This window comes from Oncorhynchus kisutch, linkage group LG2, assembly GCF_002021735.2.
Source record: "Oncorhynchus kisutch isolate 150728-3 linkage group LG2, Okis_V2, whole genome shotgun sequence".
Classification (NCBI taxonomy): domain Eukaryota; kingdom Metazoa; phylum Chordata; class Actinopteri; order Salmoniformes; family Salmonidae; genus Oncorhynchus; species Oncorhynchus kisutch.
The window spans coordinates 38,887,344-38,902,958 of NC_034175.2; the positions used below are offsets into that span (position 1 = coordinate 38,887,344).

The 15,615-nt window shown below is 43.9% G+C and overlaps 1 protein-coding gene across 5 annotated transcripts in view; it reads right to left on the reverse strand.

Moving 5' to 3' along the window:
* Positions 1-15,615, reverse strand: part of LOC109865600 (double-stranded RNA-specific editase 1-like) — a 183,011-nt gene that overhangs the window by 144,119 nt on the left and 23,277 nt on the right. The gene's annotated exons all lie outside the window — the stretch shown is intronic.

A 15,615-nucleotide genomic window follows, 5' to 3' on the forward strand; every position in this document is an offset into this window, starting at 1 on the left:
AGATAACCATGGGATGGTGAGGAGGATTTTGAACTAGGAAGATGGAGGAAAAACAATTGCAAATTCTAACAGTGATTATAAGATTATGATAAAAAAAAGCAGTTGTCACCGTTTATATAACGATGACGATAAAGATAAGCGTGAGAGTCAAATCAAAAGACACTGACAGAGATTACACAAAATCTAAGTGATGATAACATTGAAAGGAGAAGATGATGCTGTCGTGTAATCCTTTAATCATCATCATTCACTTTGAATCATGATACTGAGGACAACCATGACTGATGCAACAGGCTGTGTAAGCTGATGATATTTGGCCCGCGCTAACAACGTTCAGAAGCTCAACCTCGGTTATGAAAATCCACACGCAATTGTCATTCTTCTACCATAATTCTGTTGAGCCATCTCGTTCTGTACACACACAAACACACGCACACATAACGGATGTGAAACGCTAGCTTAGTTAGCGGTAGTGTGCTAAATAGCGTTTCAATCGGGATGTCACTTGCTCGGAGACCTTGAAGTAGTGGTTCCCCTTGCTCTGCAAGGGCCGTGGCTTTTGTGGAGCGATGGGTAACGATGCTTCGTGGGTGACTGTTGTTGATGTGTGCAGAGGGTCCCTGGTTCGAGCCCGGGTATGGGCGAGGGGACAGTTTAAAGTTATACTGTTACACACGCACACACGCACGCACACGCACACACACACACGCACACGAAGGGAGGAGAGCACCACAAATCACCATACATAAAAAATAAAAAGCCCTCTTCCTGGAGAGTTGTGTTTCATGTCATCTTCTTGGCGGTGAATCACAAGGCTAACAAGCCCGGGCAGGTGCATCAGTCTCTGGTGCAGAGAGAGAGAGAGAGAGAGAGGGAGGAAGTCGTGACTTAAGATTCACTCGAACCAGATGAACACTGACGGAAAAAAAGAACAGCCTCTACCATGACCTGCGACAGACAGCAGGTGAGATATACCCTCAAATTACAAACGAGAGAGATATGAAATATATAGGGAGTGAGAGCGAGGGAGAGACGCAGAGAGCAGTATAATTTTTATTGCAGAGAGATTAGGCTCTGTGTGGTCTCCCAACAAACACGTTTCTTTAGATTCCAGTCAAACAATAGTAACAAAATGACATAGAACAAAAGATAAAATGATCATAAAGGAGAATGACTATGACAGGGTGGTTTAGAAAAGGGAGGGGGGGGGGGTATGGGACAGCTAGGGGGAGGGGAGTCGGAACGCAGCAGGCCACTGCGGAGGAAAACAGTGCTTGTGTAATGCATTCAAAATTGTCCCACCTTCCAACTGGGATTGGAGGCTGCTACTGCAGTGGAAGTGGCCGGGAGAGAGAGAGAGAGTCTTTGACAGCACAAGCGGCTATGACCCACAGAGAGAGAGGGGGGAAAAACAGAGAGAGAGCTGGAGAGAGGAATAGGGAAAGAGATTAAGCAAGCGAGACCGTGAGAGCACAAGGGAAAGATGACCCTCACAGATGTAACATCCAACTCCCTTTGCGCACACACAAAAAACACCCAGCCAAGGTGGTCCCTTATGCCTCATCAGGATAATGCAGTGTGTGTGTGTGTGTGTGTGTGTGTGTGTGTGTGTGTGTGTGTGTGTGTGTGTGTTGGGGGGAGGGAGCGACTCTAGAGCAGGGAGCTCCAGCTCCCTCGCTGAGAGATTGTCCAGCCAGGGAGGATTCATTCCCCAGCAGGGTCAGTGAGTACCAAGCAGCATGGCATCCACTCACTCGCTGACCTACTATACTCCGTATCACTGCATGTGCGTGCACATTTTCTGTCCGAATAATTGGACTTAAGGGTCAATATATTTGTATAGGGTCTATACATTTAAAAAGCTTACAGAAAGGTTTTTGTGTGGAACCAAAGAAAGTGCACACTGGGTGTGTGTGTGTGTGTCATTATGTTATGCATAATGTGGGTGTGTGTGTGGCACAAATGCGATTGCGTCCATTTTAGTTTGTGCGACTGTCTTTCTTGGACACACTGTTATTGCTCCACACACTCGGCTGTGCCAGAAGTTGCCTTATAATAGACTTCATTTAGCTTCTGTTCAAGCCCTCCAAACCAGTTCCACTTGTTTAACTCGGCCAAACCCATCCAGCTGTCCATCAAATAGCCGAGAGCTGTCCAACGGGCTCGGCCCCGTTTAAAAAGCCCTGTCTGCTCCAGGAACACCATCTCTTTTTCACACGTCAACATGACCGGATTGATCGCTATAAAAACACGGAATAAAATGTTGATCTACTGCCCCTGGGGTAAAAAATAAAATAATGTGACCACCGTAAAATAGTCTCAGGTGGCTGTGGAGTGGACACGGACCTCTCACTGTTAACTGATCATAGAGTGGAAGGTGAGGTCATTGCAAAATCGATTAGAAGAACGTTTTTAATAAATACCCTGGGTAGAGTGCAGATTTTTTCTCCTGCCCAGCACAAACACCCGACTCACCTAATCAAGTGCTCGACCGTTTGCAGATCATTTGTGCTACGATTAGTGCTGGGTTGGAACAAAAACAGAAATGCCTGATTTAGATAAGAATTCAGACCCTTTACTGTGAGACTCAAAATTGAGCTCAGGTGCATCCTGTTTCCATTGGTCATTATGAGATGTTTCTACAACTTGACTGGAGTCCACCTGTGGTAAATTCAATTGATTGGATTTTGAAAGGCACGCACCTGTCTACATAATGTCTTACAGTTGACAGAGCATGTCAGAGCAAAAACCAAGCCATGGGGTGAAAAGGAATTGTCCGTAGAGCTCCGAGACAGGAATGTGTGGAGACACAGATCTGAGGAAAGGTACCAAAAAAAAATGCCTGCTGCATTGAAGGTCCCCAAAAAACAGTGGCCTCCGTCATTCTTAAATGGAAGAAGCTTAGAACCACCAAGACTCTTCCTAGAGCTGGCTGCCCAGACAAACTGAGCAATAGGGGGAGAAAGGCCTTGATGATCAGGGAGGTGACAAAGACCTGAAATTCCAATCTGACAAAGCTCGAGAACATCTGCAGAGAAAAAAAAGTGAGAAACTCCCCAAATACAGGTGTGCTAAGCTTGTAGCGTCATACCGAAGACGCAAGGCTGTAATCCCTGCCAAAAGGTGCTTCAACAAAGTACTGCGTAAGAGGTCTGAATACTTATGTAAAATGTGATACTTCCAGCATTTCTATAAACCTGTTTTTGCATTATCATTATAGGGTATTGTTTGTACGTCAATTTCATAATAAGGCTGTAACGTAACAAAAATGTGGGAAAAGTCAAGGGATATAACACTTTCCGAATGCACTGGATGATAGACGTTTTCACAATCTAAAAGTCGTATTCCTATTAACTTCCAGTGTCGTGAGAGGGAGTTTATCACGGTGCTACGCCATACCGGACAGATTTCGGCCTGCTTGAACGCCAATTACTCAGACACACATGAAATGACCCAGGAAAATCGATAGAACATCACTCAGAGGTGTATAAAAACAATACAACATTCAAAAATGGGTGAACCTTTCCTTTCAGAACAGAACCAGGCAAAGAGAAGGGAAACTCCAATGTGGTGCAGGGTATGCAGAGGAGCCTAGTGCTTTTAAAACTCACTACTTTTATTTTCATGTACCAACGTGGCCCCACCCTGGCATTGCTTGTAAACCAAAAACCCATAAACAACGCCCAATGTCCTTAAAAACAGACCTCCGTCAAACAGGCAATGTTGTACAGCACGGCTCTCCCATAGCACAACTCCAATTAGACGAAAGGAGGCGGATGGGGGACGAGAAGGGTCGGAAGAGAGAAAAAAAGCCACAAGACAGAAAAAAAGAGCACGCATGAGTGACCAAGAGAGGAGATAGTGAGAAGATGGTACTGGAATACCCGAGGACAGATGTATCTGCGTGCGTGTATGCTTGTATTCGCAGTTAGACAAAGGGATAAGTCTCAAAGCGAGTGTAATGCGGTGGCCGGCCATTCCTGAGGTGTCACCCCCTTCCCCCCCTCTTTCTTCTCCATTGGATGTGCCTCCATCTTAATCTTCCCCTGGCTGTCTACCTCGTCCCTGCGCATCGAAGGAGGAAGGCAGCCGAGAAGACACACTTAGCCATTCATCCACATCCATTAATTCATTCAGTCGGAGGACAAATAATTCCCCTTTTCATTGGGTCTCTACAGCTATCAGAACCTATTACATTTCAGTGTATGTCTTCTTCACTAGTTGATATCGATGCGGGGTTGACGTCAGAATACAAGGGACCATTGTGCTGTACAATAACGAGGCAAAAATGTGTTAATGGTCCAGCACAACTCCAAGCCATTCATGAGACAAATTGTCAATTCTATTTGAGCATGGGGGGTCTTAACGTGAATTGAGTGGATTCCATTTTTGTGAACTAATTCCAACGGTCAGTGATCAAGTGATTAATGTAGGTTGTGTGTCCATTTCCGTTACTATTTTATGAACTATCCACTCCTAACAAGTCAAGTGATTGGGTTGTGTGTCCATTTCCGTTACTATTTTATGAACTATCCACTCCTAACAAGTCAAGTGATTGTATGAGAAAGTGAATGTGTTATAACACAAACAAAGACAGTGAACATTTATGAAACCACTTTGTTGCAACAACAAAACCAAGTGAGGCAATATATTGGGCAATAAAGAATATTTAAGATGGGAAAACAGAAGTTTGAGACACACTTGCCATGTTTATTCAACAAACCTTTTGGCCCAAGTTAATTGTTCAACTTAATAAGCAATAAATCCTTTTGGGATAACAAAACAAAAAATGTTAATGTAGTGGGCAAAGACCTAAATCTGACATGTTTCTTTGCAATATGTGGTTATCTACATTGAATCGAATGGCAGAGAGGTATGGCTAGGACTACAGCCTAGAATATATATAGTCCCCATGTAAACGATATAGTTCAAACAGCGTAAATACTCAAACCCTGCCTTTAATAAACTAATATGTGATAGTGTGTACATCACATACATACAGTAAGAGTGAGTGAGTGAGTGAGTAGGTTTACCAGCAACCAAATCTTGTGGGGAGATTAGAGTGATTAGATATGACTTAAGCAGATTTGTTATCGTGTGACTGATCAACTCATTATTGGTCGAGAGAGAGAAAAAAAAAATTAGGACTCCTTCTCATACATATTGATAGAGCGAGAGCTAGATATTGAGCGAGAGAGCAAGAGCGACACACAGATATCAATTAATATCAATTAGCAAACGTGCAGAGACCTGAAGGAGGCAGCCAACATGACACAATTAGATGGTTTGACGGCGGCAGACAAAATAATTGCTACGGAGCCAACGATCAAAGGCCGCATCAGTTTGTGTGACCGCGTCATCATCGTCATCACACACACACAAACCATGAGTCTTCGCTCATTGGGTAGCTAACTAGCCTCCAAGTCACTTCCTCTCTGCCACAAAGTCACGGAACGTTAGCGGAACTGAACCGTGTGCTTTCATGGCCTGTGTTTGACTTGGCCAACCACTAACAACATGAAAGTGACAGGAAAGGACCTGGCTTTAAAACAAAAGTGATTACTACTTGATCAAATATACAGTTGAAGTCCGAAGTTTACATACACTTTAGGTTGAGGTCATTAAAACTCATTTTTCAACCACTCCACATATTCCTTGTCAACAAACTATAGGTTTTGTATGACCACAACGAGATTCAACAACAGACAAACTGTACAAGTTCCACAGACATGTGACTAACAGAAATGGGATAATGTGTCCCTGAACAAAGGTGAGGGGCGTCAAAATCTAAAGTAACAGTATCTGCAGTGCATCTCCTCCTCAGGGACTGCAACAGATTTGTCAGTTATTGCGGTGAGAGGTTACCCCACTCTTCCACCAAGGCACCTGCAAGTTCCCGGACATTTCTGGGGTGAGTGGTCCTAGCCCTCATCCTCCGATCCAAGCGGTCTCAGACGTGCTCAATGGGATTGAGAGCCAGGCTCGTCGATGGCCATGGCAGAACACTGACATTCCGGTCTTGAAAGGAAATCAGCCATACTGCTTATCTCTGCATGGTGGCTTTGTCATGTCAGGATGAGCCTACAAGAAGGGTACCACATGAGGGAGGAGGATATCTTCCCTGTAACACACAGTGTTGAGATTGCCTGCAATGACAAAAAGCTCAGTCCGATGATGCTGTGACACACCACCCCAGACCATGACGGACCCTCCACCTCCAAATCGATCCCACTCCAGAGTACAGGCCTTGGTATAACGCTGTTCCTTCGACGATAAACGAGAATCTGACCATCCCCCCCGGTGAGACAAAACTCGTCAGTGAAGAGCACTTTTTGCCAGTCCTGTCTGGTCCAGCAATGGTGGGTTTGTGCCCATAAGCGACGTTGTTGTCTGGTGAGGAGCTGCCTTACAACAGGCCTACAAGGCCTCAGTCCAGCCTCTCTCAGCCTATTGCAGACAGACAGTCTGACCACTGATGGAGGGATTGTGCATTCCTGGTGTAACTCAGGCAGTTGTTGCCATCCTGTACCTGTCCTGCAGGTGTGATGTTCAGATGTACCAATCCTGTGCAGGTGTTGTTACACGTGGTCTGCTACTGCGAGGAACATCAGCTGTCCGTCCTGTCTCCCTGTCTTAGGAGTCTCACAATACGGACATTGCAATTTATTGCTCTGGCCACATCTGCAGTCCTCATGCCTCCTTGCAGCATGCCTAAGGCACTTTCACTCAGATAAGCAGGGACCCTGGGCAACTTTCTTTTGGTGTTTTTCAGAGTTTCAGAGTCTTTAGTGTCCTAAGTTCTCATAACTGTGACCTTCATTGCCTACCATCTGAACTGTTAGTGTCTTAACGACCGTTCGACAGGTGCATGTTCATTAATTGAACAAGCATGGGAAAAAGTGTTAAACCTTTACAATGAAGATCTGTAAAGTTATTTGGATTTTTACGAATTATCTTTGAAAGACAGGGTCCTGAAAAGGGGATGTTTATTTTTTTTGCTTAGTTTATATCCACAGTAAAACGAGTCCTATATTGACATAACCTGAAACGCCTAACCTGAAATGCCGCTCAGCAAGGAAGAAGCCAATGATCCAAAACCGCCATAAAAAAGCAAGACCACGGTTTGCAACTGCACATGGGGACAAAGATCATACTTTTTGGAGAAATGTCCTCTGGTCTAATGAAACAAAAATAGAACCGTTTGGCCATAATGACCATCATATGTTTGGAGGAAAAAGGAGGAGGCTTGCAAGCCAAAGAACACCATCCCAACCGTGAAGAAAGGAGGTGCCAGCATCATGTTGTGGGGGTGCTTTGCTGCATGAGGGACTGGTGCACTTCACAAAATAGATGGCATCATGAGGGAGGAATATTACGTGGATATATTGAAGCAACAGCTCAAGACATCAGTTAAAGCTTGGTCGCAAATGGGTCTTCCAAATGGTCAATGACCCCAAGCATAATCCCAAAATTGTGGCAAAATAGCTTAAGGACAACAAAGTCAAGGCATTGGACTGTCCATCGCAAAGCCCTGACCTCAGTCCTATAGAACATTTGTGGGCAGAACTGAGAAAGTGTGTGCGAGCAAAGAGGCCTACAAACCTGACTCAGTTACAGCAGCTATGTCAGGAGAAATGGGCCAAAATTCACACAACTTATTATGGGAAGCTTGTGGAAGGCTACCTGAAACATTTGACCCAAGTTAAACCATTTAAAAGGCAATGCTACCAAATACTAGTTGAGTGTATGTAAACTTCTGACCCACTGGGAATGTGATGAAAAAATAAAAAAATAACTACTATTATGCTGACATTTCACATTCTTAAAATATAGTGGTGATCCTAACTGACCTAAAACAGGGAATTTTTACTAGGATTAAATGTCAGGAATTGTGAAAAACTGAGTTTCAATGTATTTGGCTAAGGTGAATGTAAACTTCAGACTTCAACTGTAGATTTTCACATGTTTGACTTACAAATAGAGGTCTCTGCATTTGTCTACTGATTGGACAAAACTTAGAGCTACTTTACCGTGATGACTACATCTGATAAGAGTGACTACTTTAAGCAACAAAGAATCAGAGTTCATATACTTTATTTAAAATTGCCTCGATTTAAGCAACAACTCTTGACTACTGTAATTGTGTTAAGTCATCATTCTGAACTTTCAAAAGCTGTGGCACAGTGAAGTTGGGAGCTGACAAAGTGGGAGCAGGATGACTAGGCCCACCTGGAGAGCCAGTTTGAGAGGGGCATTGGGGTTGTTGAAAGGACATTTAATCACCACTGTGTCTCAGGCGTCCTCCTCTGTGTGAAGCCTTCTTTCCTCCGACTACTCAGCCAACAGGGTTAGAAAATGAAGCAAAGGACAAACATTTTGCGATGGAAAAATAAAAAAGTCAACTTAAATTGCGGCACGCCACCTCCAGTTAGCGAGAAGCCCCTAAAAGCGTGATCAGACTCATCAACTTTAATGATTCTGGGAGTTGTGATTCAAAGCGAAACCCCTTTCCATCAAAATGTCAGACCAGGTGAAGTGACCCACAACAGAAGTCCAGTCTGAATGCCACTGCCAAGCATTGGGGTGCAGATAGTCAGCCGTGATTTGGGAAGTTGGGTGCATGTGGGTATTCTACTCTAAGCAGCCAAAATATCTGTGAGGGGACACAACACCCCCCCCACAAAAAAAAAGGGATATTTTTTTTATTTGAACATAAAAGCATCCAGAGGCTTTTCTGACTGGTAGTCAGTTTGTTGGACCTCAGCAGTGACGGGGGTAGAAGAGGGGAGGGGGGGGGGGGGGGAATCACAAGCATTGTACCCTTCTTGCATATGGACATTCTACTCTAAGCAGCCAAATATCTGTGAGGGGACACAACACCCCCCCCACAAAAAAAACATGGGATATTTTTTTTGTTTGAACATAAAAGCATACAGAGGCTTTTCTGACTGGTAGTCAGTTTGTTGGACCTCAGCAGTGACGGGGGTAGAAGATGGGAGGGGGGGAAATCACAAGCATTGTACCCTTCTTGCATATGGACCCTTTCCACTAGTGTTTCTAAACACATTCAGTTTCAGATCTGCCAAGACGCATGAGTTTGATGTCTGTGCTTGAGAGTCCCCCCCCCCCTTCTCAAAGTGACTTGAATTGATCTGACAATCGTCAGAGAGAGGCTCTCTGGAGAGGTCAGTGTTCTCAGTTGTGGAACTCAACCCCAAGAGGAATAATTTGGACCATGTGAATACACAAAAACGCACAGATAAACACCCCCCCCCCCCCCATATACCTACACACACTAAACTGTCACACAAGTTTGCCACAGGCCAGATTACGACCTATCATCTCCTACATCTCAGTACTGAACAATGGGTGAAATGTGTCACTCCATCACTGACTGAAATAGAGAATTAAAACAAAAACACAGCCCAGCAGTGACCTGGCAATCCACAACATCCCTGCAGTGGGGAGGAAACAAAAGCGGAATTAATTAGGGTTTGCACTGGGAGCAAAAACAACAGTGGAATTTACCTCTCTTCAATTTGCATCATTCCACTTTAATGTATATGGTTTTTCATTGCTATTACGTTTATGGGGGGGGGGGGGGGAACACAAAATCACTTCTCAATAAAAATCTTTCGAAATGCGCCAAAAGCCACAGCTAGCTAATTAGATATTACCTCTGTAGTGACACGGAAAGCAAAGCAGGGAGACTAAAGCAAAATAAAAACATTTAGTAATGGAGTTGTACAGCTGTACTAGAAACATTATGCTGCTTTAGATAGAATAATATGCTAGTGTGTCCAAAACGGAAGTATTACTGTAATGCATAATGCTGTATTGTAATGTTCCGTTTGTCTGTAGCATTAATCCCATGTAAAAAGGTATGATGATGCATTTAATGCAGCACAACAATGGGACACATACAGCACCTTCAGAAAGTATTCACACCCCTGGACTTTCTCCACATTTTGTTGTGTTTACAGCTGGAATTTAAAAATGTATTCAATTGAGATTGAGTCACTGGCCTACACACACTGTCAAAGTGGAATAATGTCTCTAGAAATGTTAAATGTAATTAAAATAGTCTTGAGTCATGAAACAGCTTTGTTATGTCAAGCCTAAATCATTTCAGAAGTACGAATGTGCTTATCAAGTCACATAAGTGTTTAACATGATTGTTGGATCACTACCTCATCTCTGTACCCCACACATACAGATAATTGTAAGGTCCCTCAGTCGAGCAGTGAATTTCAAAACAAGATACAACCACAAAGACCAAGGAGGTTTTCCAAGGCCTCAAAATAAGGGCACATATTGGTAGATGGAGGGAAAAAAAGCAGACATTGAATATCCCTTTGAACATGGTGAAGTCATTACACTTTGGATGGTGTATCAATCACCTAGTTACAAAAAAAAGATAGGTGTTCTTCCCAATTTATTTGCCAGAGAGGAAGGGAAGTGCTAAGGGATTTCACCATGAAGCGAATGGTGACTTTAAAAAACAGTTACATGGCTGTGATAGGAGGAAACTGAGGACGGATCAACATTTTAGTTACTAACCTAAATTACAGTGAAAAGAAGGAAGTCCGCACAGAATTTAAAAATATCTGAAAACATGCTAAATAAAATGACAACAACAAAAATAGTCCTGAATAGAAAGCGTTATGTTTGGGGCAAATAAAACAGAGTACCACTTCCTATTGTCAAGCACGGTGGTGGCTGCATCTTGTTAGGGTATGCTTGTCATCGGCAAGGACTAGGGAGTTTTTTGGGGATGAAAAGAATAACGGAATAAAGCTAAGTCCAGGCAATACCCTAAAGGAAAACCTGGTATAGTCTGCTTTCCAACAGACACTGGGAGACAAATGCACCTTTCAGCAGGACAATAACCTAAAAACACAAGGCCAAATCTATACTGGAGTTGCTTAACAAGACAACGTTGAATGTCCCCGAGTGGCCTAGTTACAGTTTGACTTGAAAATCTGTGGCAAGATTTGAAAATGTCTGTTGTGAAATCTGCGAATGTATTGTAAATGTTTGAAAATAGTACAAACTGCCTTAATTTTGCTGTACCCCAGGAAGAGTAGCTGCTGCCAAAGGAAAGCCATAATAAATACAAATAAGTTGAGGGGTATGAATACTTTGAAGGCACTGTACATGCTATGTAGTATGATACTTTCAGAGCTGCAGGGTGTGGGCAATGTACAGCAGTCGGAGACTGTCGGTGGCCTGTGCCATTGCTGCAGCAGGTCTCCGATCGAGAAGAGCAAGGCTCATGATCTCCTTCCAGACACTGTCGTTCCCCATTATCCTCAGCGTGGGCATCACCAACAGGTCAGATGCCCTGCAGACCAGAACGGATGAGCTCCATTATAAGCATGTCTCAAGTCATATTAAATTTACATTCTAACATCTACTATAGGAGGTTCCGTTCAGGCTCGCCATATGAGTTATTCAAACAAAGCAGGCAACTGGCAATATCACATTCACAACTGCACAATACTCAAAGCACAGCTGTAAATTGTAATTGATCTGTGTGTAAGCAGATCTGTGGAGTGCACTGTATGGCCCAGCGGGGCGAGCTCGACTGTGTACGGCACATAAAGAGACCTGCAGCTGGTTTCCGACAAGAAGAGTGCTTCCAGGTGAAACAGAGCCTCACGAATAGCAGGTGTTGCAGGTCAGAATCGCAACTCGCTGATAAAATAACCTCCACAAGATGAGGGCTGAGAGAGTCAGACAAGTTCAAGTAATCCATTTTGAAAAAGGTAATGGCCCCAGACTTTTCTGTTCCTTAACCCCCAAAACTCCAGAGAGTTTAGATGTGTGCATATCGAGTGCCTTCAGCAATCTACACACAATACCGCAGAATGACAAAGTGAAGAGGTTTGCAAATGTATTACAAATAAAAATCTGAAATACCTTATCTATGAGACCTCGAAATTGAGCTCAGGTGCATCCCGTTCTCATTGATCATCCTTGACATAGACTCCAATCAAGTTGAAGAAATATCTGTGGTTAATTCAATTGATTGGACATAATTTGGTAAGGCACACCTGTCCATATAAAAAAGGTCGCACAGTTGACCGTGCATGGTCAGAGCAAAAACCAAGCCATGAGGTTGAAGGAATTGTCCATAGAGCTCCGAGACAGGATTGTGTCAAGGCACAGATCTGGGGAAGGGGACCAAAAAAATGTCTGCAGCATTGAAGGTCCCCAAGAACAGAGTGGCCTCCAGCACTCTTAAATGGAACCACCAAGACTCTTCCTAGAGCTGGCCGCCCAGCCAAACTGAGCAATCGGAGGAGAAGGGGCTTGGTCAGGGAGGTGACCAAGAACCCGATGGTCACTTTGACAGAGCTCTAGAGTTCCTCTATGGAGATGGGAGAACCTTCCAGAAGGACAACAATCTCTGCAGCACTCCACCAATCAGGTCTTTATGATAGAGTGGCCAGACAGAAGCCAAACCTCAGTATAAAAAGGCACATGGCAGCCCACTTGGAGTGTGCCAAAAGCCACCTAAAGACTCTCAGACCATGAGAAACAAGATTCTCTGGTCTGATGAAACCAAGAATGAACTCTGATCTGAATGCCATGCATCACAGCTGGAGGAAATCTGGCACCATCCCTACGATGAAGCATTGTGGTGACAGCATCATTCTGTGGGTATGTTTTACAGCAGCATGTACTGGGAGACTAGTCAGGATCAAGGCAAAGATTAACAGAGGAAAGTACAGAGAGACCCTTGATGAAAACCTGCTCCAAGTGCTCAGGACCTCAGACTGGGGTGAATGATCACCTTCCAACAGGACAACGACCCTAAGCACACAGCCAAGACAACGCAGGAGTGCCTTCGGGACAAGTCTCTGAATGGCCTTGATTGGCCCAGCCAGAACCCGGACTTGAACCCAATCGAATGTCTCCGGAGAGACCTGAAAATAGCTCTGCAGTGACACTCCCCATCCAACCTGACAGAGCTTGAGTGCATCTGCAGAGAAGAATGAGAGAAACTTCCCAAATGCAGGTGTGCTTGTACAGTCACACACAATTGTTATAAATTATTTAAAATAAACTGTTTTTGCCTTGTCATTATGGGGTTATTGTGTTTTAAAAAATGTAAATTCATACTTTTTAGAATAAGGCTATAACCTAACAAAATGTGGAAAAAGTCAACGGGTCTGAATGCTTTCCAAAGGCACTGTAGATGGATAATAAAATTGTCAAAATCTGTCCATATGTAAGAGCCTACTCCCAAAGTCTTTCAAAAATTATAAACCACCAAAGTTTCACTTCGCAACCGTTTTAGCTAGGACCTCAAGTAGGAGCAATGTCAAAAAAGATACGACCGATAACTGTAAGCGATGCACACTGAAGTGAGCCCCCTTCAGTTGCCAGGGCCTGAGCGAGTCACAGCCCTGGACAAAAGGAGAGGATCGGCTTGGTATCAGCTCCATTCTCTTAAACCCAAGGAAACAAGAGGAGTCAGGGATTACACCAGCTAAATCACTCCACCGGAACAACCAGCCACGGCCCAGTAACACTGCTTCTGTGCTAATGCCAAATTGATCATGAGGGAATTGAACAGCAGAGAATCCGCTCTGCGATTACCATTTTACTTCGCTCAGAGGTTAATTGGAGACTTTGTGTGGGAGAGATGGGATTGGGTGTCTGAGTAACACTTGGATAGTATAAGGCAAATACTGTTCTTCTTGTCTGCCTGTCAGTCTTAAAATAGGAAATCAAAATGCAGTTTTGTCGTAATAGTGATGTAACAACGTCTGTGGTGCCAGCTATGCCCGTGGTATGCCTGCTTCTAGTCTGAGTGGCAGTCGTCAAGGCTAAGTACGTAGTGTTGGAGTCGGCTAAACTTTGATCATTGAGATAGAAAATGAAAGACTGGGTGTTATGTTAATGGCTCTCAGAAGTTAATGGTTCTCTGAAGACAGATGGCTTCGGAATGTGTTGGGGGGGGCTGAGAGGAGAGCAACGTGTGAAACAGGGGAGACTGACGGACATCTGTAGATTAGATGGAGGGGTTGAGGTCAGGAGGTGAGGACAGATTATTTTAAAGGTGTAATAAAAGTTTGTTATCCTGTTACCCTCTTTATTAGCTTCCTGTGGAGCCATAAACTGTAAGGATTGGAGAAGGAGGAGTGTTTAAAGTAGGAGGTATATAACTGATGTGAGAAATGTTGTGCTGTATGATTACAGCTGTACAGAACCTTTGGGAAGAATTAAACTTGGTTAAAGCTTCTCTAGTGTCCGTGGGTTATTTACTCTGAAAAATAAGAACCTAACAGTAGTCAGTGGCAAACGACCCAAACAGCTCTCGGTGTGCGCACACAAACACACTCGGCGTTTGTATGACACCAGGGAGAGCTCATTTCTAGGCTAACTATTAGCACTTTCGCTGCATCTTTGTCTCGAGCTTGGGGACTAACGCGTCACCCTTTTATTTACCCACCACGGTGAGCACTGAATTATAACGCCGTAGCCAGCGCCACGGTAAGCAGCCTTGCCTTTCGAGACCGCTGCAGATGAGAGGCAGCGTGTATGCTGTAGCTCACCCAGAGATCTACCTGCGTGCAATGGACCTTCTCACTTCCTGGTTGGCTGACCCAGTCTAGTGTTTAGATGGACTAGGTCAATGTCCACGAGGGAGAATCCTATTTTCACTCGCCGTTCTATACTATGCATCACTTTTTGTGTGCTGACGCATGGTGCAAGTGTGCATCTTCTCAAAAGGACACGAGACGATATGAAATGACACTAGCCAGTTTAAACTGCATAAGTGTGGAGAGACATAATTACGAGGGTGGGGGAGCAAGCGTGAGATGGAGTGCCATGGTGAGGAGGGATGTAAAAGTTGGAGAAAAGAGCGAGCGAGCGCTCGGCTTTAGCAAAGCACCAGCACTGCGCATCTGTCATCAAGATCAAAGAGGCTCATATTTTTTTTTTTACTTGCAGGGCCTTTTGTGCTGCCTTCTCTCTGCTGAGGAGTCACAGCAACAACAAAAAAAGCAAAAATCCCTCTGCTCTCCCTTAGCCAGAGAAATCAATCACTTCAAAACTCTGGGAGGCCTAAATTTGGTACGAGATTAAAAACGAGCTTTTGAGTGAACTGTTCAACTTTTATGGAAGCGAGTTGGATACCTGTACAGTCCACCAACAATCACAACAATACTGGTTGAATCAATCTGGCGTGCGGGCTATTGCATAACAATCCCATGCGGAAAAAGGGTACCACGTTCACGTTAAATCTTTGGGGTTGCGTCGGTGTGCAGCAAGAAAGAAAAACAGCCTTTGAAAGTGTAGCTTTCTATTCCTGCTAACCAATACCTCCAGGAGACACTTTACAGTCCAGTCGGAAAGTATGGAGACCCTTCCCTTTTTCCACATTGTTATGTTGCAGCCTTACTAAAGAAAATAATTTAAAAATACCTATTTTCCCCTCATCAATCTACACACAATACCCTATAATGACAAGGCAGAAAAACACGTTTTTTGAAATGTCTGAAAATGGTATTAAATACAAAAGAACATATAACTTATTTGCATAACTATTCAGACCCTTTCCTATGAAACCTGAAATTGAGCACAGATGCATGCCATTTC